Source organism: Peromyscus maniculatus, chromosome 4 (assembly GCF_049852395.1).
Source record: "Peromyscus maniculatus bairdii isolate BWxNUB_F1_BW_parent chromosome 4, HU_Pman_BW_mat_3.1, whole genome shotgun sequence".
Taxonomy (NCBI): domain Eukaryota; kingdom Metazoa; phylum Chordata; class Mammalia; order Rodentia; family Cricetidae; genus Peromyscus; species Peromyscus maniculatus.
In genome coordinates this window covers 42,177,037-42,199,072 of record NC_134855.1, presented here as the reverse complement: position 1 = coordinate 42,199,072, position 22,036 = coordinate 42,177,037, and the positions used below count along the sequence as shown (strand labels likewise).

The following is a 22,036-nucleotide window of genomic DNA, read 5'->3' as shown; positions in this document are numbered from 1 at the left end:
AGTTATCCACTTTCAGGTTCATTTTTTTTATTTTGAAAAAACGGGTTAGGATCCATTACTACTGCATTGTGTTGTGAGGATTGAATGAGATGGTGTATGTCAAGTGATTAACATATGCTTGGTGCTCATGAAACCCAAATGAACCCAGTTCCTAAATGACATATGGATCCATTCCATCCTACAAATCTTTTTCTCCCCTCCTACTCCACTCACCTAGCCTTACAAACTCCTCTCTTCAAAACAAATGTCATGGACCCAGATGCAGAAAGCGTTAATTTTCATTAGAAGACTCTGGCATTAAGCCAAGACACGATCAGCAATGCATCTCCTGTGCATCTTATTTCTCCTTTCATCTAATTACAGGGGCAACAGCAGGGGAAAGAGTTATCTTTTCAGTTAATGGTAGGGAATGACTGAAACCCAGATGAGGAAAAGCTTTAAGGAAAGGAGATCAAAGCTTACACATTCAGGGTTCGTCTATCTCCCAGCTAAATCCAGAACCAAATGGAAAACATCTATGGTCTCCTAACATCCTTTCCTGTGCTCCCAAACCCACGGTCATTTCCTTGGAGTGTAATGACTGACTCATTGGGCTGCTCAGCTCCATAGCATCAGGGTTTCCCTTCCCATCATCTCCTGCTGTTTCATATCACAGTCTTGCTATCCATAACAACTGCACTAGCCACTGAGTACTCTGTACCCGTCCTTTGTGCAGAGCATGATAGCATGAGAGTAATACTTAGAATAAGTGCCAGAGAAGATTCTTGCCTTGTATTGTATCTCTGAGTTTTTCTTCTATCCAATTTAGCTATTCAACGTAGCAAATAAAATTTTCACTGAAAGATCTCGGTTAAATCTATCTATTGTTTCTATAGAAATGCACAGAAATTTCTGTTCTTAAAGCTGCATTAACATTCAGAGACTACACAGTACTTTCTAGTTCTTAATACAGAAGATACTTTCAACGAAAGCCACTGTCTGGGACTTATGTATAACGATTATTCTGCTATCAACAATGGACCCTGTATGTAGCATATTCAAGGATTTCAATCTCACTGCTTACATCAAGGCTTTAGCTATTTTGATGACTTCATTCATAAATTATTTTTTCCAATTCTCATCAATCATTCGCTCAAAAAAAGTCTGTCTATAAATTTCTTGGCATCTAAACTGGTTTTCCTACATTTTTACCTACCAAGGACAGAATTTGTGAACAGTTTAAAATTCATGCTTATGAGTAAAATTCTTTCTCATCCTGTAGAATTTTGATACCTTTACAATTTAATATATTACAAGGTTATAGATTCATAAAAACCCCATTGATTTTTAGGTTCTTTCCAAGATCAATCCCATGGTAAATTCATCTTGAAATGCAAGTAAATGTGCTGCCTGTTCTAAAGTCACCTCATTTGGAGGAGAAGGAATTCTGTATTTGCCCTTAACTTTTCTGGGCAGACATTCAGAAGCAGAACTCTGGCCTGTTAAGAAGCACAGCTGTACCCTGCAGGTAGAATGAAAAGGTCCTAGATGAGGTCTTGAATGCATGTCCTTACATGGTTCACATTGCAACCTAATGTACAGTTGCAGACCACCCCACCTGAGATAATAAATGAGAAACTCTCAGGGCTGTTGAGCACTTTGCAAATTTTCACAGTGGCTCAGCACAAACTTAGTTAGCACAGGTGTTCACATAATTGTGATTCATTGGAGAAATTCTCAGTGCTCAATAGCCCTCATACTCCTTTTCCTCCTAGGTGGTGGCTGAGTGTGAGTATATTGTGGGGAAATGTGCCATGATGTCGGGCTTCACTGGTGCTTGTCCAAAGGGTACTGGGTTGATTAAAAAGAAAAAAAGAAAGAAAGAATAGCTAACTGTGTCCAATTCCCTTGGTCCATTTACTTAAGTTTTGGAAATGGAAAGATGACATGTATTCAATAATTCCAAAGATGGACACTAATGCTAATTTATTATTCACACAATTCCACTAAAACAAAGCAAAACAAAACAAAAACTCCTATCACCAACAACTCTCTTATAGTATTGAATAAGACTATGACTTTTTACTGAGATTTTCAAATAAAGTTCAAAACAATGCAAAGATCTCAGTCTCCATTTTTTTGTGCTTTGTGGCTGCTATCTTCTGGTGCATGTGCTTGGTGCCATCCAAATGCCCCTTTGCTCATTTTAAAGTTGGTCACCATTTGGAGTAGGATCCCAAAGTAATCACTTTGAACCAGTGCTCACTCTACAATCAGCCATTGCTGTCTGCTCTATCTTTTCTACCTGCAGAGTGAAATACATTTATACAATTGAGTCTCTAAGTAATAATGTAAAATTTGCATAGTTCTTAATGTAATAAATTAACTGACTTAGATTTTCCAAAACCCTTACAATTCAGTTAATGAATATTAAGTTCCTATATTATGAAGCATTGTGAGTTGGAGGATAATGAGGAATAAAAAGCCACCCACTCATCATGCACATATGATCTATACATGATGCTCTTACACTGTAATTTAGTGCATCAGGGTTAAGATCTAAATTTTTGTATTCCTCTCCATTTTAAATTGCTTTAAATTCCATCCCTGATAATCAACTGGTGTGTCTTCCACTGAGCTTCATGTCACCATCTAGATGAAAATATAGCTACCATCACATTAAAAAAGGAAGTGATTTTTCTTGGAGGAAGGAAATCAAAGAGGTTATATTTTGATCTTTTAAATTCCACAAATCTTCTAGCATTTGACATCTAAATTTTCTGCTTCGTATTTGGATTTCCTCCATCTCAAACCAAGAACTTGCCTTGCACTTTGACAGTAGAGGGTCTGAATGTTTTTATTATTCACACAATCCCACAAAACCTCTGAGAAATGCATTGTTTCCTCTTCATTTTCAAATACAGATTAGTACTGTTAGAAATATCAAACTCTTCACCATCCACCTAAACCTCACATTCCCACACGATATCCTCCAGGCAAAAAGACATACTACTAATACCATGTACATTAGTCTCAAATACATATAATGCCTTCTAACCTGTGGCTTGTGCTAGAGTATCACTATGACTCCTGTCTGAGCAGGAAAGAGGTTTATATCAATTAATGTTCATTATCAGTTCTCTGGTCCTAATATACTCTACTAAAACCATCCAGGGTAGAACAATGCTTCTAAAAGAAACACATCATCAGTTCTGATGGCAGTTTCATCAGCTTCCAATAGAAAAATGTTATCAAGAAATAGAGCCTAGAAAAAGACCTCACCAAGTAAACTAAGGGTTAACTGGCTTTGAGAGAACTAAGGTAGGCACAGAGCAAAGCAAGAGCATAGTGCTTAAGCGAAGTCTTGAGTGAGTGTGTATTGCTTCATAGGGATAAGGCCATGTCTTGGACCAATGTCTCAGCCCCATGAGAATATCCAGGCCTTGGTTCCTGGTCCAAATGTGAATGCTAATAGTGTGTGCAGAAACTATTTACTTGTAGCTTTCCTCCCTTGCCCCCATGATATAGTCTGAAGACCATTTCAACTGAGATTCACTAACCCTGTCTCTTTGATCCCACTGCATACCATAAACCCCACCTCCTTTATCTGTGCCTTAACCACCCTCTTCCTACCTCAACAGCCAGCAGCAACCTCATCTCTCTGTTCAACTCTGTAAACACACTCAGCTTCTTTATGTATGAGAGAGGCAGGCCCACCAGATCCTGGAGTTCATTAGTCTTTTCTTCATTTCCCCTCAGTCAGGTCAGTCGCTGAAGGGGCAACCGCAAGGACCCCCATGGTGACACTGACTCCAGGGACTTGCATTAGTCGGACAAAGGAAGGCTCCTAGAGAAGTTCTCTAACAAAGGCAAAAGAAGCAGTAAAACAAAGGAAGAGACCAAAGCGCAGAAAGAACCGAGGGATGCAAAGCACATCTCAGCAGGCGGTAGGGCCCCCGACTATGACTATGCTGCCCTGGGTTAGCTGTGTCTATCAGACAGAATGCCAAAGTTTTACCTACTTATGAGACAAAGGAAATACATCCAAACTTGGAGAATGACTTTCAGGGTCCTTGACTGCTAGATGAGAACCATTAGTATAGAAACTATGGGTTCATTAGATTTCAAATACTTGTAAAAATATTTAATTTCCACCAATGTCTATAAATGGTATTATCTGCAAACAATATTTGTCATACTGAAATCATAGCCTTCATCTGACGACTCACTCAATTAGCAACTTCTTTTTTAAAAAAGATTTATTTGTTATTATGTATACAGGGTTCTGCCTACATGTGTCCCTGCAGTCCAGAAGAGGGCACCAGGTCTCATTACGGGTGGTTGAGAGCCACCATGTGGTTGGTTGCTGGGAATTGAACTCAGGACCTCTGGAAGAGCAGTCAGTGCTCTTAACCGCTGAGCCCTCTCTCCAGCCCAATTAGCAACTTCTTGAAGCCAATTATATCTACAGTCAAAACTGTCTATTTTACTATAATAAATTTTCCTTACCAAGCATCCAAGGTCATAAAAATATGTGTGAAGAACAAATAACTATGGAAAAATATTAATACAATGCTCATTGTATTTTTAAGACTTTTCAGTCTTATAGCTTTATTCTTGACATCCAGAAACAGAAATTTTCAGATTCGTTTTCACTGGCACAGCAGACTTCTTTAATTTGATCACTTTGGCTTCCAACTTCAGGCATCAGTTGGTGTGCTATTCTTAATAATGACTGCTGTACCATTCAGTTCTTGAACCTATGTTCAAGATGTCTGCCAGGCCTCTGAGTAAAATGTCTATAGAAATCAGGTTGAAAGTTCAGAGAGGTTTCTCCATTTTTCTTTCCCCTCCCTGCCCCCATCTGTCTCTCCCCCTTTCTCCTGCCCCTCCTTCCTCTCTTCCCATTATTCTATACTAATTCATGCAGCTACTATACTATTCAGATGCTATCCCATAATTCAAAAGTTATTTGGCACATCATATGACTGAAGTTTATTGCTAAAACAGGGCAGTCTTCTGCCAACAGTTTCTCTGCTTCTGACTTTACATGACTATGCATTTTTACTTTCTGTTCTTCTCCTAAGATAGAGTGACTTTTGCATTGCGCACTTAAGGAATACTTAAAATTTTAAACCAGAAATATGAAGGAAAATGGCTGAATTCATTTATCTTTTTCTAGGATATATTGTCATCAAGACCAGTGGAACAACGTCAAAAACATCATGCTTTTAAAATGTATGCAAGGATGCTTATTGGTTTGTAACGCTGTCTCCTAGCTCATTCTCCCGTGAAGCATAGTAACAGTAAATGAGCTTTCTTGGGTCTGGGATGCTTTCGGAATAGCCTTTACTGGAAGGGACTATACTGTCTTGAGTTCACCAAACCCCTCTCCCTAATTGCTGGCCAGCCTGAGAGGCAACTTTATTCCAATTTTGAGAAAGGAATTCTCATTGGTTAGCCTCTGTGAGAAACTCTCTTGACTGCACTAACTCCCTAGAATGTGGGAGACTGGATGCTCCGGGGGCAGGGGATCCCTCTCCAGCAGATTCAGATGTTTCCAGATCTGCTGGTGGTAATTGACATAATTCGTTCTAATGAGTTAGAAGAACCTGAAGAGCTTTCTGTGCAAACACGTGGATCCACTCTGTGAATTCCTAGGCTTTTAGGACCCTCTCAGTCCCCCGTTTCTGCATTTACTGCATCCAGTAAACTGATAAACAAAAATGATTTATTGTAAAATAGTTATAAGTAAAGAAATGTCCTCTGAGGATACAATAATTGTTTTCATTTTCCTTCCCCAGTGCCAGTGGTATAATAAAATGCTAATAGATGCAAATTATGCATGATCCTTAATGCATACTAAAGAGAAACCATTTAAAAATCAGGTACCTTTTGTTTGTGAATAAGCAGTGGGACATTGTTTTCTTTCTGAGGTATTGTACTAACTGGAAGTTTCCTTTGTGGATGGTCTGCACAGACAGGCCTCCTTAAGACTGTTGCAGGGAGACATTCCTGAGAGGAGTGGAGGCATCACTGTGGAGGAGAGGAGGTAAACAAAACCATTTTTTTTTTATTTTAGATGATTCTGTAAGGAAATCATGGAAATAAAACCAAAAGATCTGAATAGGACAGCCACTGTGACTTAAAGAAGAGAAAATTGAAATATATGAAAAATCAATGAGATAATAATTAAGTTGTGTGCACACCACAGAATGGCCAGGACACCTCGTGCATTTAGACCTGAAGCTTAGGAGCCGAAGTCATCAGTAGTTAAAAGGGAGCAAAGAACAGCCGTCATTCTGAAGCTAATTTCATGATGAGACACTAAAAAACACATACCTGCTACAGTCAAGCCGGATATTTATAGGAGGTTAAAGATACAAATTAAAGTCCAGGAGCCTATACATTCCTGATTACCCAGCATTCTTAAATCAGTCCTCCTCAGTCTCACACCTGGGGTCTCAGCTGCAGCATAGCTGTCATTTACGCTATCCATGGCCCAGGATTGATGACAGTCATTCGCTGATGAAGCTGTATACATCATTTCTGTCCGAGCTGCACTGGCCAGATGGACCCTGACCATCCATCGCCTGTCAGGGACGCATCTGTTCACACTGCTGCTAGGGGTACTAACAAGTCATTGGCTTCTCCAAAAGGACAGTGTCAGCTGGATAGGGCACAACATAAAAACCGGTGTTGCCAGCTTTCTCTTTTTTCTTATCAAGGAATAGAGTTTGTTTCCCTCCTCCCAAGAGGAGATACATTGCATTAACTTTTTTTTTTTCTTAGAAAAGTTAAAGAATAGATATCCAAAGATCACAGACACTTTATCAACTCCATATTGATAAAACAAATTGGTTTTCCATCTCAAATTTCTTTGTGTTGGTAGAGCTTCAGTAAAATATGACCCATTCAAGGCTATGAAATTCAAGTGTTTGGTCAAGCCTGGGAGTTTATCAGTATTTGTGTCTATAAGAAAAGTCAAAATGTTTGTGTATTGTTTTTTTCTTTCTGAAATCCAGGTAAATTTACTTTTTTTCATGCTTGTTATAAATAATACTCTGAGGCTAAAATAAGAAAGTAATCTAAAGAAAAGTTCACAATAATTTTGTCCACAAATCATATCAATAGCAAGATGGTACACATTTGGTAAAGAGCATTTTTTTCATTTATTCCAATTCCATTAAAGATGATTTTTTTTAAAATAAAGAAGTCATTGTTTTATTGGAATGATTAAGCAATACCTGTGGTTCAACTTGTTCTGTGTTTCAGGTAAAATCTAAGCTTTTTCTGTCTGTTAATTTATTTGCTTTTCACATCTCTATATGGTAGAACTCAGTTTTCAATGAGCAAACTAAAGACTAAAGAGTTAAAAATATTACAGCTATAGTGTGGTATTGGCATAATGAAGCTTTGAGACAAAAGTAAGTCTGACATCAAAACCCATGGGTTGATTCTTTTAAAATTTTAGTTTCCAAAAACAATCTTCAAATACGGATCCAAACAGCTCTTACAGTCCAATTTCCTGGTAATTAGAAAAATGTATTCTTTATTAAAAGGAAATTATTTGCTTTGGCAAAATTTTAACTAGAGATTTCAAACTAATCAAGAAAGAGAACTAGAACCCAAATTGGACAATTAACTACTTTCTTGTTTAATTTCAGGGTAGAATTTCATTTTTAAAATCTTCTTTATTGTCGAAAGATGAGCTTCAAAAATTAATAGGCAACCACACACATGCTCTTACATGTGCATAGTGCATCCAGAATTATCTGCATGAGAAACAGATCATGGGGGAGGAATGCTCTTCCACAGGACAGCAAAGCAGAGGCTATTGCTAGAATAAATCTGAATGGGAATGGGTGTCTACAGGGATCCTTCCTGGCATTTGTCTATCAATCCATGTCCCGCACATAGCCTCCAGCCCTGTATTATTTCAGTTTACTGGTTTATGATAGAAAATCCAGTATATTCAATCACTCATAGAAACCGTGTATCACAGATTCGGGTGACAATTTATTGTAAAAGAAATTAACCTAATTTTGTTAGATGTGAAACTGATAAGCGATGAGGTGCCTTTCTCAAGGTCACAGGGAAAGCATATCTGAATTGGCAATGAGAGACACATTGTTGAAAAATATGAGTGACTATAAACTTCATTTTGGCTGTCTGCTTTGGCAGCTTCAAGAGTTCTGCAGGGAAATTTCTCTATAATTCTCCATTTTGGCCTCAAAAACTGGCAAATCATATGGATTTTCTTATTACATGGCCTCAAACTCCAATTAATTCACTTTGCTCTTTTTCTTATAATTTCATATTACTGTAGAAATTTAAAATATTGGAACAGAATTAAATTTCTGAATGTATATATATATTGTTTAAAGATACAAGCAAATGCATTTCTACCAGGAAAGTTAATGCAGGTACTGAGGATCAGTCATGGTGTGCTGATTGTCACACTTGGTTCCTCTTGCATTCAGCTGGGAACATTCCACAATCTAAAAGAAATTATGATCCTTAAGAGCAGAAAGTAAGTCAAACAGGCTAAACTGCCATTTAGTCCTAAGAGCAATGCACTAGAGGAAATGAAATAAGCTGTCTTCCCAGTCGACTGGAACAGGTACTTTGTAAATGTTCTACAGCTAGAATGAAGAAATGAATGAGTGGGTAAAAATGAATTAAAGTATATGTAGGAGTATTTATGGGGTAGAATTCATAATTCCATCACAAAAAAGTCAGATGGTGGTAAGACAAATAAGGATCTTCTGGAGGTAAGTGTGCCTTTATCCTGGTACCCGGGACCAAGGGCATCGCAAAGAGGCATTGCAGATGTGATGAAGGTGTGGGGGTCAAGGTGGGATGAATTATTCACTATTAATTCATAGCGAATTATGGCAGGCCCAGTTGAATTGAACGCACTCTTACAAGTGAAAGCACTTCCTTGCTGTGATCAGAAAGGGATATGCCCTGAGGATGCATCAAGAGAGATGGGACATTGGTGATTTTCAGATGGAGGGAAGGTTCCAGAAGTCAAGAGGGTGGGCATTCTAGAAACATGACTGCAGAATCAGATTCTCCCCAGAACCTCAGAAAGGAAGGCAGCCCTGACGTCACCTTTTTCTCATCCCTGGGTGATCCATGTCAGACTCTGACTTACAGAGCTGTAAGGGAACAAAAGCATACCATCCATGTTAAGCCGCTCTATTTCTGCTGATTTGTTAAGGCGGGGATAGAAGACCAACACATATTTCTGATGTTGTTTTAGCATTCCACAGTTTATAGATCCACCGTGATGCCACCTAAGAGGTCAATGCCAAAAATGTGAATCCAAAGTTCAGCATTAAGTTCCGAGAAGAAATAACTCATTGTTTGAATAGGTACAGCAATTAAATTTTGGGATGAATTTGGAGAGCATTCTAAAATGGCTGTGTTAAAATGTGTGTCCCTTTCTTCAGGAGTAAAAATAGTACTGAGTTACTGGGAGTCTCCAGCACCAGCCAAGATCTCATTTAACAAATTTTGCAATTTATTTTTATTTTAATTAGCCAGATTTATTAAGTAAAAAAAGAAAAAAGAAATTTTGTTAATAAGTCAATATAATTACTAAGATAGACCTTGCGAAATGGTATATATATTCTTTCTCAGATATACCATGGTATCTAGTACATCGATGCCTGGCCCACCATGAAAATTTAAAAATTAGTGTTTGATATGATTTGTAATTTTTGTAAATATTATTTAAAAAGTAGTGTTTGGTTTGAGTATCTATCTTTCGGAAATAAATGACTCTCCATTAGGCAGATTTCTCTTCCTATTGTCTGGTTTAAGGAGCAGTAAGATTATTAGTGATGTAGCTTAAATGAACTACATAGGAGTTTACAAGGTTATCTGGACATCTAGGCAGTACATACGGCAATTGCAAAGGTTCGTAATCTAGAAATGCTTTGCTTTCGTTTAAAAATTCAGTGAAAAAATATAAAAAAAATACTGTGAAATACTGAAACAAAAGATTGTGCGGAAGTCATTTCTTAATGTAAGTACAGGATAGAATAACAGCCTGCTCTTACCGTTTATGCCTACACCTGCACGCCCAATCATTAGTTTCCTCTTATTCCATATTAAAGGTAAGATCTAAGAAATTTTAAATAATCCTTTCTACCATAGTCTCTTCTTACTCAGTATCTTGGTTATGTTACCATTACTGTGATAAACACTATCACCAAAAGCATCTTGGGAAGGAAAGGCCTTATTTGGTTTGCACCCTTCTCTCTCTGTCCCTCCATCCCTTCATCCCTCCATCCCTCCCTCCCTTCATCCCTTCCCTCCCTCTTATCTTTCTACTGGGGATGAAGCCTAAGCTTTCTCGCAGCTAGGCAGGGCTCTATTACTGAGCAGTGCTTCCAGCCCTAGCTTACATTTTACACCACAAATTGATAGCAACATCACAGCAGAAACATTACCCATGAGTTTTCTGGTCAGTGATGCTATCCTATCCACACAAAGCTCCACTGTTCTTCAGTTTTTTTGTTAGCTTCATTTGCTGTACATACAAGGTTTTGTTTGGTTGGTTTTCTTTTTCCTCCCTAGCTCACAGTGAAAGAATTTCTTTTTAATGCTGTGTCACAGAAGAGCCAATTCTACCACCCAATTATCCACCTCTTCACCCTCGAATTGGCACACAGATGCTCAAAGGAAGCTTGTGAGATCAAGCTGCGTGTGCAAAATATTGTGCCCTGAGATGCTGGATTTGGTGGCAAAGCTTTCAGGCCACTCCAGGGCCTATGTGTCCTGTGGGGAAGCGTTAGTCTCCAGGCAGACCATGATAGGCCTCAGGTTAATCCAGTATAGAAAGATGGATTCCAACCCAGTCACCACTGGCAAAGTAAAGCTTAAACTAGTGATGTTTACTTTTGCATTTTTACACATTTGCAAACCCTGCACTGGTACTGATTTCATTTACTCTTGCTAGGAATAGAAGTACTGTTGAGAGGCAGGCAAGGTTTTCCTTTGTGTGTTTGCATCATTCAGACCAGCTTATGCTGGGACAATCAGGCAATCTTCAAATTTCAAATCCAACTGTGATCAAAGACATGTTTATGGGAATGTTTTATCTTATGGCATGGGAGCTCAAACTCAGCTTTTTTATTTTTGTTGTTTTTGTTTCTTTGTTTTTCAAGACAAGGTTTTTCTGTGTAGCCTTGGCTGTCCTGGAACTCACTCCATAGTCAAGGCTGGCCTCAAACCCAGAGACGCTTTGCCTCTACCTCCTGAGTGCTGGGATTAAAGGCATGTGCCACCAGGTCTGGCTCAAACATAGCTTTCTATTCCCTGGAACTTGCTTGTTTGTTAGTCTCCCTGCCCTCCGACCCCAGCCCTACATTCTTTTGTACAATAGGGCATTTGATTATTTTATTTCTTTCTGCTATGACATAGACTGTTCTTCCATCTCACTTGTTGCTTCCTGCTGGTTTCAGTGCAGGTGAAGATGCTGAAATGAAGAAGCAAAGAGACCAGGAGTGTGGGGGACTGTGGGAGTCCAGCTCTGACCTGCTCCCACCTTTCAAAGGGTTCTTAGGTAGAAGAGAGAGAAATGAGAAAATATCACAAAGATAGGCCTAGGTGACTAGGAGAAAGACAGAGACACAGGATAGCGTCAGGAGGGCCTTAGTCAATACTCAATAGACCCTTAATTTACTCAAAAGGGCTTTTTGTAATATGCCAAGGGGAAAGACAAAAGACCTCCCACTTGCAAGATCAAAGCACACCATACAGCCAGGTATAGACCCTTCCAAATACCTGGTAAGCATGCCTGTGGTCAAATCATCTCCTTATGCAGCAAGCTCAGATTCTCTGACCCTGAGTAAGGTCTCACTAGATAGCCTCTGTGGGCCTCCACACAGGGGCTGCTGTTCATTGCCTGGACCCTCACTATATAACAGTGACAAGGCAAAGGACTTGTGGATAGTGCTCTCTTAGAAAAAAAATGTACGGAATGTATATTAATTTATTCATTTTGCAAATCAGTTCCACTCCCCTAAGCTGTAGGGATAAGAACATGAACAATGCCTGCCTTCAAAGTGTTTTAACCCAGCAGATATAGATTTTGGTTTAAAAGGGAGGCTCCTGAGTGAGTCTGTGGTACAAACTACGTAGAAGGTACTCCTAAACCTTGGGAGGGGAGAGCAGAGTCCTCCCTGACTGCGCAATGGCCTGCAGGAGTATGGGGAGTCAAGAGGATAAGTGTGAACCTTGAGGATCCTGCCAGGCAATCAATAAAGCTTCCTCCCTGGTCCAGAGGACGCCCTTAATTAGCTGGCTATGTATTTTACTTGCTTTTGTGATGTCTCACAAATGCACTTTGAATATTTTTGTATTTCATATTTTAAGATCCTGGTGAGGTAAGATCACAGGTCTCGCTCTTCTTATTATACCTTACTGGCTGAGAATTAAGCTCTGACCTCAGACTTCTGGGTTTTCAATCCCTCTCTACCACTGATAATTTGAACTCTGGTAAGTTGTTAAACCTCTCCAGTTCTGTCTGTTTTCCTCAGTTGAGAATGAGAATAACAGTTTTGCTTACCTTACAAGGTTGTGACTGGCTTAAAAAAAAATACAACGCACTTAGCACAACTGTCCTCATCAGTGTATTATGAATACTGTGTACTCTTTTGACTTCCTTGGATCATGATATGGCACAAATTGAGAGACCAAAGGCTACTTGAGCCTCTAGGTGAACTATATTTTTCCTTCTCTTGAAACTGTGAGAAAAAAAATTGGCCATTCACAGCTCATGCTCTGCAGCTGTATGAGGAGAAGGTACTGGAACACTGCACACCATCTCTCCCATGTGCTCTTCACAAAATAAGCAACACAGAACACTCTCTTTTAAGGCTTGGGTGGAAACTTACTGACCCTCATAACCCTAGTGCCCAGCACAGGGCCTGGCACCTTGTAAGACCTTGAATAAATAGGCTAACATATAGTAAGTTTCTCATAATATATGTGGGTAAATAGATAGCCCAGTTGAAAATGGCTATTCTGAAGTACCATCACTTGAGGCCCGTGCCTTCTGTATGAAATGTAAGTGTCACCTGATACAAAACGTGCTGTAGATGGACAGGGACTTTTTTTTTTTTTTTTTTTTTTTTTTTAGTCCCAGGTTATCATATGTTTCTCCAAGCCCACTGCATTCTTAACAAACCTTTACTTTTCCTGAAAGATTGTCTACACTTCCCATTCCCCTCCCGCTCTATGAAGAGGGGATATGGACTTATTGGTCATGTTGGTATCACAGGTGATTACTTCATACACTTGTCTTGTGCATGTAATAATTTTGTTCTTTCTTCTAGCTAATCTGTTTGCGGCTCTCTCCAGAAAATGTTTAGAGGACGGATAGGATGTTTTCCTTTGGCCCCAAACTCAGGATTTCCTAAGATTACCATCAAGTTAAATACTTTGCTAGAAAATCTCAAAGAATTCATTGAAAGTTTTATATGTGCCTTTTACTACAAAGAAATGTCACAAATTAGATCCAAAGCACAAAAATGAAGTCTTAAACAGTTCTAAAATTACATCTGTCATCAGATCGAGGAAGGTCACAGTCTCCTCTCTTACATCCAAGTGTTGAAATAGTAATGTGAACCAAGGACACTTTGGGAATATCTTCCAGTTTTCCTTGAGGTTCATCAAGAAGGCACGTACCATTGCCCATATGGTTAAAGTCAATCCACAGCTCTATCTTTCTTAAGCCAGTAATCACATGGTTGGCCTTTCTAGGTGGTCAGTCCCCACCTTGAGTCAATGACATTGCTGCATAAATTACCAGTGTTTTAGGGTACCCTAGAAAAAAACATCACTTCTTTTTGAGAAATTTCAAAGAATACAGGGTACTGTCCAGGAGCTCTGGTTAAAGGCAAGACCTTTCTATTAATTGAGACAAAATCCTTTATAATTCAACTTCTCTTTTGTCCAATTTTGCCTTCGCTTTAGCACTCATAATTTATTTTCAGATTTCAAAAAGAAATGATGTGAATACATTAATAGAGGTAGAAATAGAATTTTTAAATATATGTCAACATATATTTAAATTATATAATGTTCTCATACCTTTCCTATAAGTCAGAAATTATGTAAAAATATAAAAACAATGAGTTTTTATAATTTCAGTTATACATTCTATTGAGACAACTGATGGACTGAAAATAGGAAACTATGTACTACCTTCAAAATCAAATCTCTAATTACAGGTAATATTAATAGGATGTAAGATTCCTTCTAAGTTCCACAAAATATTAACTCCTAACTCTCAAGTAAATTCATAGAACAATCTAGAGGACAAAGAACTGGGGAATCATATCTTATCTCTTGTTCATGAAAATACACAAAGAGAGGATTCCGGTGTGTGACTTCTCTATTAGTATTTTCTTTAATCAAATGATCCTGGGGTCTGCACAGGGAACTTACTTTTAATAATTTTAGAGAATTGTGTCATTTCACACAAGGAGTTTCATAACATACTTGACTTCTATTTATTAAAAGCTTGCCAAACAAACATTCATAAACTGAAGTTGTGGGGAGTCTATTCTTATGTAGGTCTTTAGAAATGTAGATGAGCTACTAATAAGACTGTAATTTGCGTTATTTGTCTGTGCGAGCCAAAAGAGACAGAAACCTCTAAAATAATAAAAACACACTGACTGATAGATGATGGGTTGGAATTGAAGACACATTTTGGCAGAGGAAAAACTGGATAGATGGAGAAATACATACTTAAAAATCAGTTAACTCAGCTCTAATTTGTCAAGCTGCTGGGTGGTAAGATCAGGGGTTGTGGTGAGTAGTTGCTTTCTCCCTGTTGGACATTGGGCCTTTTTTTTTTTTTTTTTTTTTTTTTTTTTAAACAACCATGACTACATTACTCTCCCTGTACCACTGTGAAAGAGGGTGTCACTTTTGAGTAGTTTGAGCCACATTGCCATTGGCAGCAACTAACTAATTCTCCTCTGCCAGTTCACTGGGGCATCCAGTAGTCAGGTTGCCAATATGTTGGGAGAGGGCCAGGAACTCTTTGGAAGTGGAAGGCCTTACCTGGATGGTCTCTGGCAGTCAGGATGGACAATTCCCTGAGCTGAGCTCAACAGCCCTTGGACATAGGTCAAGAGTCCTCTGCTGGCTTCAGCTCAGGTGACTTCAGAGCAGGTTGCTGGAGGGAGTTCAGCAAACCACTGAGATGAATCCACTGGAAACCATCTGACAATAAATTAAGGGAAAATTCAATGGCAACACTCCAAAAGCTATAAAAGCAACCATTAGAAATTAGAAGCACTGCACAGATCCATAAGGAGAGTTCTTGGCAGTCGGGTGAGCACATGTTTTTTTCATTTACTATTTTTTGTTTTCTTTTTTCTTTGTTGCAAAAAAGTACAACAGAATGGTACAAAAAATTAAACCAAATTTTTAAATGTGTTCTTATGAAATATTTTTATGTGACGTTGAAATATATACAGTTGTGTTTCTTATACTCAGGTCAAAAGTAAAAGGTATAGAAATGAAATTTTTATGCTTTATCACTGCATTTTCTACTTCTATATTGGGTGAAGATCACAGGTGTGGCAGCAGTTGGAAAACAACCTAATAGGTGAAAAAGTTTTTATTTATAAAAATAAAGGCAGTTCTTCAAAGCTAAAATAAGACAAGTGGTAATTTGATTTTGAAATTAATTTAACTTGTTTCTGTCTGGGAAAGAACAATATAGGTTTTTTTGTTTGTTTTTTTTGTTTGTTTGGTTTTTTTGTTTGTTTGTTTTTCAAGACAGAGTTTCTCTGTGTAGCTCTGGAGCCTTTCCTGTAACTCACTCTGTAGCCCAGGCTGGCCTCGAACTCACAGAGATCCTCCTGCCTCTGCCTCCCAAGTGCTGGGATTAAAGGCTTGCGACACTACTGCCAGGCGTAGATTTTCAATTTAGTATGAATAATGAGGAAAATTAATCCTGAACCCCTAATCAGAGACTTTACAGAGTTGTATTTCTCCATTTGTTTATCAATTTGTCAATTTCGAAGCTGAATCAATAACATTGTGCCACGACCTTGCGTGGCTCCAGAGCTTGGTCTAAGTGGGGAGACAAAGGAATGAAGAAAGGACAGAGATAGACATATGGATACGGATATGCTGGAATCAGGACTGAGCTCTCTGAGGGAGAAGCTGCAGCACCTGGGTGCTCAGCCTGTTTATTGTATGTAGGCAGGAGGGGTCATTGCATACAGGCAGTAAAAATCTCAATAGTGGCTTAAACCCTCTTGGTAAGGGCAGGGGAGCAGACTTCAGGCTCTAAACACCTGGCAGAGGTAGGGAGAGCTATGATAGACATTTTCTACTCACACTGTAAATATTTACACTCATCCCTCTATGTCTCACCCAGGGAAGCCTCCTCTCCCATGAGGCTGAGGCACTGGGGTGCTTGACATGACTGTGCCCGCATCAACAACACATTTACTCAGGCCTTCCCTGCCTCCCTACAACATCTCACAGTTTATAGTACTAATACATTTAGAGATGGTTTATCTCAGAAAATCCATAATATTTCTTTGGTAATTTGCTGGTTTTGCTAGTTATTTCACCTACTTGGGCTAGTAGTTTTTGCTAATGATGCTGTGTGTGTCACTAGAGCAATGACTACTGCTGGGTTATCAGACTTGCCCTTCCACACCCCTTCATAGGGTGGTTAGAAAGGAGACAGGACACTGTTCTTATTGGGGAGGCTTTATCATCCATCTCAGATTTTCAAATTAATAGATATCCACAGTGTACTAAGTCTCAAATGACCATAATTAGTCACGTATTTTCTAAGTAACTATGAGGAGGTAATTGAAGTCAAATGGCCAAAGGAAAATATGTCACTTACACAAAATAACCTTTTAAGTAAATCAGGAGAAAGCATAATAAAGAAAAGGAACATTTCAATAAGAAGCAAAACTCCCAACTATCTTTTTGTTTTCTTCAGAATTTGTATTTTGTCACATGGAAGTATATTTGTTCCCTTCACAAGATGAAGCAAAGGCATAAATTCTCTTGCATGCCTGGACTGAAAAGAGTTTAAAATCAAACAGGTGACCTTTGTAGTCTTTGGACTATATAAGAGAAGGCAAGCCGAGGGCTTGCTATTTTCCCTGTTATGTTTTGATGGAACACTCTTACATTCTGGGACAAGGACACAGTATACTATAATTTGGTTGTTTTCAGAAAAACCTGTTTACTGAGTGAAAATTGCATTATCAGATAACAATGGGGTAAAATTTACAATGCTTGCAAAACATGTATTGATATTTAATCAGGCTGTTGTTTAAACAGCTGATCCTATGAAATTTTACACAAATATTGAATTTTTCTGGTGCAGTTCTGGACACATTCAAGGACTCTTCCATATTACTTTTTGAGTAAAAGTACTGAAGTGGTAGCACGGAACTCATAGTTATTCATCACCTAACTTTGAAATATCAGCACTGGCCCATTGGAATAACTGCTCAGAAACAAGCTTTACATTTACACAGACAAAACATTTCCAAGTATCTTGGTGTTCCTTTTCATTACAGAACATGATCAGGAATAAATAGATCATGGTTAAAAAAAAAAGGACATGGTTTTCAAACAGAGTAAAATAAATCTCCTTCACAGGTAAATCTGTTCTTTTTATGAGGAAGCAGACAATATCTATCTACAAGTACAGCCCTACAGAAGTCACTAGAAGGGAAGCTCCAACCTAAAGAGGTTAACCCTACTCAAGAAAACATAAGAAATAAAAAAAAAAATTACAGAAAAGAAAATCAAAAGATGGGAATCACACACACACACACACACACACAAATAGCATGAATAAACTAACACTTCTCATTAGTAACTCTCAATGGTCACAATTTCATAATGAAAAGACAAACAGACTAACCAAATGGGTGCTAAAACAGGATCCATTAATTTGACGCACCCAAGAAGCATACGTTTACATCAAGGATAGACATTACCTCTGGGTAAAGGATGGAAAAAGATATTGTAAGAAAATGGACCTAAGAAGCAAGCTGGTATAGCAATTTTAATATTTGACAAAATAGACCAAACCAAAACCAATCAGAAGAGATAAGGGAAGCACTCTTCATACTCATCAAAGGGCATATCCACCAAAAGAACATTGTAATTCTTAACATCTATGCCCCAAACACAAAGGCATCCACATTCATAAAAGAAACACTACTATAGCTTAAATCATATATTGATCTTCACACACTGAGAGTAGAAGACTTCAATATTCCACTTTCATCAACAGACAGGTCATCCAGACAAAAACTAAACAGAGAAATGCTGGAGATAACTAACATTACAGAGCCAGCGGATCTAACAGATTTTTACAGAACATTTCACCCAAATACAAAAGAATATACCTTCTTCTTAGCAACTCATTCAACTTTCTTCAAAACTGACCACATACTTGGGTATAAAGCAAGTCTGAAGAAATATAAGAAAATTGACACAACACCTTGCATCCTATCTGCCCACCAAGCACTATAGCTGGATATCAATAACAACAGAACATTTACAAACACATGGAAGCTGAAAAAGTCACTACTGGATGAAAAACGAGTCAAGAAAGAAATTCAAGTTTTTCTAAAATGGGGAGAAAATAAATACAGATCATGCTCAAACTTAGGGCATATAACCAAGGCAGTTTTACAAGTCAACTTCATAACACTAAGTGTCTACATAAAATATTTGGAGAGATATAATCATAGTAACTTTACTGCCCACCTGAAAGCTCTAGACTAAAATGAAGAAATCATGACAAAAGGAGTAGATGGCAAGAAATAATCAAACTTAGGGACAAAATAAAGAAAATAAAGACACAACCACAAAATACAAAGAATCATTGAAAAAAAGAGTTGGTCCTTTGTGAAAATTAGTAAGATTGATAAGATAAGCCCTTATCCAAAGTACTGAAAAGGCAGAAAGAGAATACAAAAATTAAAAAAAAATAGAGATGAAAATAATAATCACAGATACTGAGAAAGTTCAGAGAACCATAACGATATACTTTAGAAGCCTGTACTCCATCAAATTGGAAAGTCTGAAAGAAATGTATAATTTTCTCAATACATGTCACCTACTAAAGCTAAATGAAGATTGCATAAGCCATTTAAACAGACACAATACCCCTAGTAAGATTAGAAGCAGTTATTAAAATCTCCCCACCAAAAAAATAGTCCAGGGCCACACAGTTTTTGCACAGAATTCTACCAGACTTTCAAAGGAAAGTTAATGCCAATACTACTCAAATTATTCCCCCAAATGGAAACAGACAGAACATTGTCCAATTTGTTTTACAAGGCCACAGATATCCTGATACCAAAGCTACATAAAGCCCCCCCAAAATGAGAAATACAGACCAATTTCCTTTATGAACATAAATGCAAATTTTCTTAAAAAAATACTTGCAACCTAAATCCAATAAAATATCAAAAAGATCATTCATTATAATCAAATAGGCATCATCCCAGAGATGTAGAGATGGTATGTAATTTTGTAATTATATCAATATGTAAATTGATAAATGTAATCCACCATATAAACAAACTCAAAGACAAAAATCACATGATAATCTCATTAGATACAGAAAAGACCTTTGACAAGATTCAACACCCCTTCATGATAAAAATCCTGGAGACATTAGGGATATAAAAAACATATCTAAATATAACAAAAACAGTTTATAGGGAGCCCATAGCCAATATCAACATAAAGGGAGAGAAACTCAAAACAATTCCACTAAAACCCAGGAACAAGAGAAGTTTGCCTCTTTCTCCATACCTATGTCTTAGATAGAGCAATAAAGAAGATCAAGGGGATAGAAATTGGAAAGGAAGAAATCAAAGTATCTTTACTGCAGCAGATTATACATAGTATAAATGAGTGATCCTAAAAATTCCACTGGAAAACTCCTACAACTGATAAACACTTTCAGTAAAGTTGTATTCAAAATTAATTCATAAATACCAGTTGCCCTACTGTATACAAATGACAAATGGACTGAGAAAGAAATATGGGAAACAGCACCTTTTATAATAGCCTCAAATAATATAAAATATATTGCAGTAACACTAGGAAAGTGAAAGACTTTCATGATAGAAACTTTAGGACAGTGGAGAAATAAATTAAAGAAGATATCAGAATATGGAAAGATCTCCCATGATCATTGATCTGTAGGATTAGCATAGTAAAAATGGCCATCTTACCAAAAGCAATCTACAGATTCAGTATAATCTCCATCAAAATTCTAACATAATTCTTCACAGATTTGAAATGATATTTTCAGCTTCATATGGAAACCAAACAAACCAACAAAGAATAGGATAGCTGAAACAATCCCAAATAATAAAAGAACCACTAGAGAGATGACCATCCTGGACCTCCAATTGTATTACAGGGCTATAGTAATCCAAACAGCATGATAGTGACACAAAACAGGCACATTGATCAATGAAATTTCATTGAATACTCAGACATAAATCCACACTTAGAGACACTGGATTTTCAATAAAGAAGACAAAGTACACACTGAAAAAAAAAAGACAGCATATTCACCAAATGGTACAATCAAACTTGATAGCAGTGTGGAAAAAAAATGCAATAGATCTAGACTTATCACCCTAAACAAAACTTAACTCCATTTAGATCAAAGACCTCAGCATAAAATTGGATACACTGAACTTGATCAAAGAGAAAGTGGGAGACAGCCTTTAATTCACTGGCACAGGAAAAGACATTCCGAATAGTATACCATTAGCACAGGTACTAAGATCAACAATTAATAAGTGGGACTTCATGAAACTGAAAATCTGCATGGCAGTAACACCTTTGTTTGGACAAAGCCATACTCTATAGAATAGAAAAAAGTTTTTTTTTTTTTAACCAACTCCACATCTGATAGAGGCTAATATTCAAAAATATATAAACAACTCAAAAAACTAGATATCATGAACAAATGCTTCAATTAAAAATGGGGTACAGATCTAAATAGAGAATTCTCAAAGAGGAAATGCAAATAGCTGAGAAACACTTAAAGAAATGCTTAATGTCCTTAGACATGGAAGTGCAATTAAAAACTACTTTGAGATTTCATCTTATACCCATCAGAATGACTAAGATCAAAAAAACAAATGACAGCTCCTGTTTGTGAGGATGTGGAACAAGTGGAATACTCACCCACTGTTTCTGGGATTGCAAACTCATACAGACACTATGAAAATCAGTGTTGTGTTCCCTCAGGAAGATGAACTACCTCAAGATCCAACTATACCACTCTTGGGGATGTAACCAAGGGATGCTTCATCTTACCTCAGAGATACTTCCTCAACCATGTTCACTGATGCTCTACTCATAGTAGCCAGAATTTGGAAACAATGGAATATTGCTCCTCCATTTAAGAAAAATAAATTATGAAAGTTTCAGTTAACCAATAGAACTAGAAAAAAATCATCCTAATTGAGGTTGCCTGGACCCAGAAAGATAGAGATGGTATGTGTTCATTTATATGTGGATATTGACTCTTAATTTAATGATTACCAAGCTCTAGTCTGTAGATCTAAAAAGACCATGTATAATGTAAGGGACTAGGGGCAGGGAGGGGTATAGGTCTCTCTAGGAAGAGAAGTGCATGGGTCAGTGGGATTGGAAAGGGAAGATCAAGTCAGGAAGTGGAAAGGGAGATGGGAACAAGGGAGAGAATAGGGAAGAGACAACTAAAGTGGAGAGCCATTTGAGGAGAGCTAAGGAAACAAAACATTTGCAGCATCTTAAAATATATACATATACAAAGGTGATCTAAGTGAAATCACCAAATAATGGGAGAGACAGAGGCTCCCAGCTGGACATCTCTTGATGCCAAATGAAGTTTCTTGTACTGGGAGTGTGATCATCTAATTGAGTTTTTGGCCAAAGGAGCCCCATGGGAACCCCTCAAACAACCCAAGACTACAGGTAGCTCTCTACAAGCTGATGTCAAGGCCCTGTTGTT

General features: G+C 37.8%; 1 long non-coding RNA gene across 1 annotated transcript in view; it reads right to left on the bottom strand.

Moving 5' to 3' along the window:
• Positions 1-4,558: 4,558 nt before the first annotated feature.
• Positions 4,559-22,036, bottom strand: part of LOC121829049 (uncharacterized) — a 32,633-nt gene continuing 15,155 nt past the window's right edge. Inside the window, exons 2-4 of the long non-coding RNA XR_013050315.1 lie at positions 15,070-15,231; positions 5,872-6,067; positions 4,559-4,778 (exon numbers count right to left, since the gene is read on the bottom strand). This is a non-coding gene — a long non-coding RNA (uncharacterized LOC121829049). The remainder of the gene's footprint in view (positions 4,779-5,871; positions 6,068-15,069; positions 15,232-22,036) is intronic.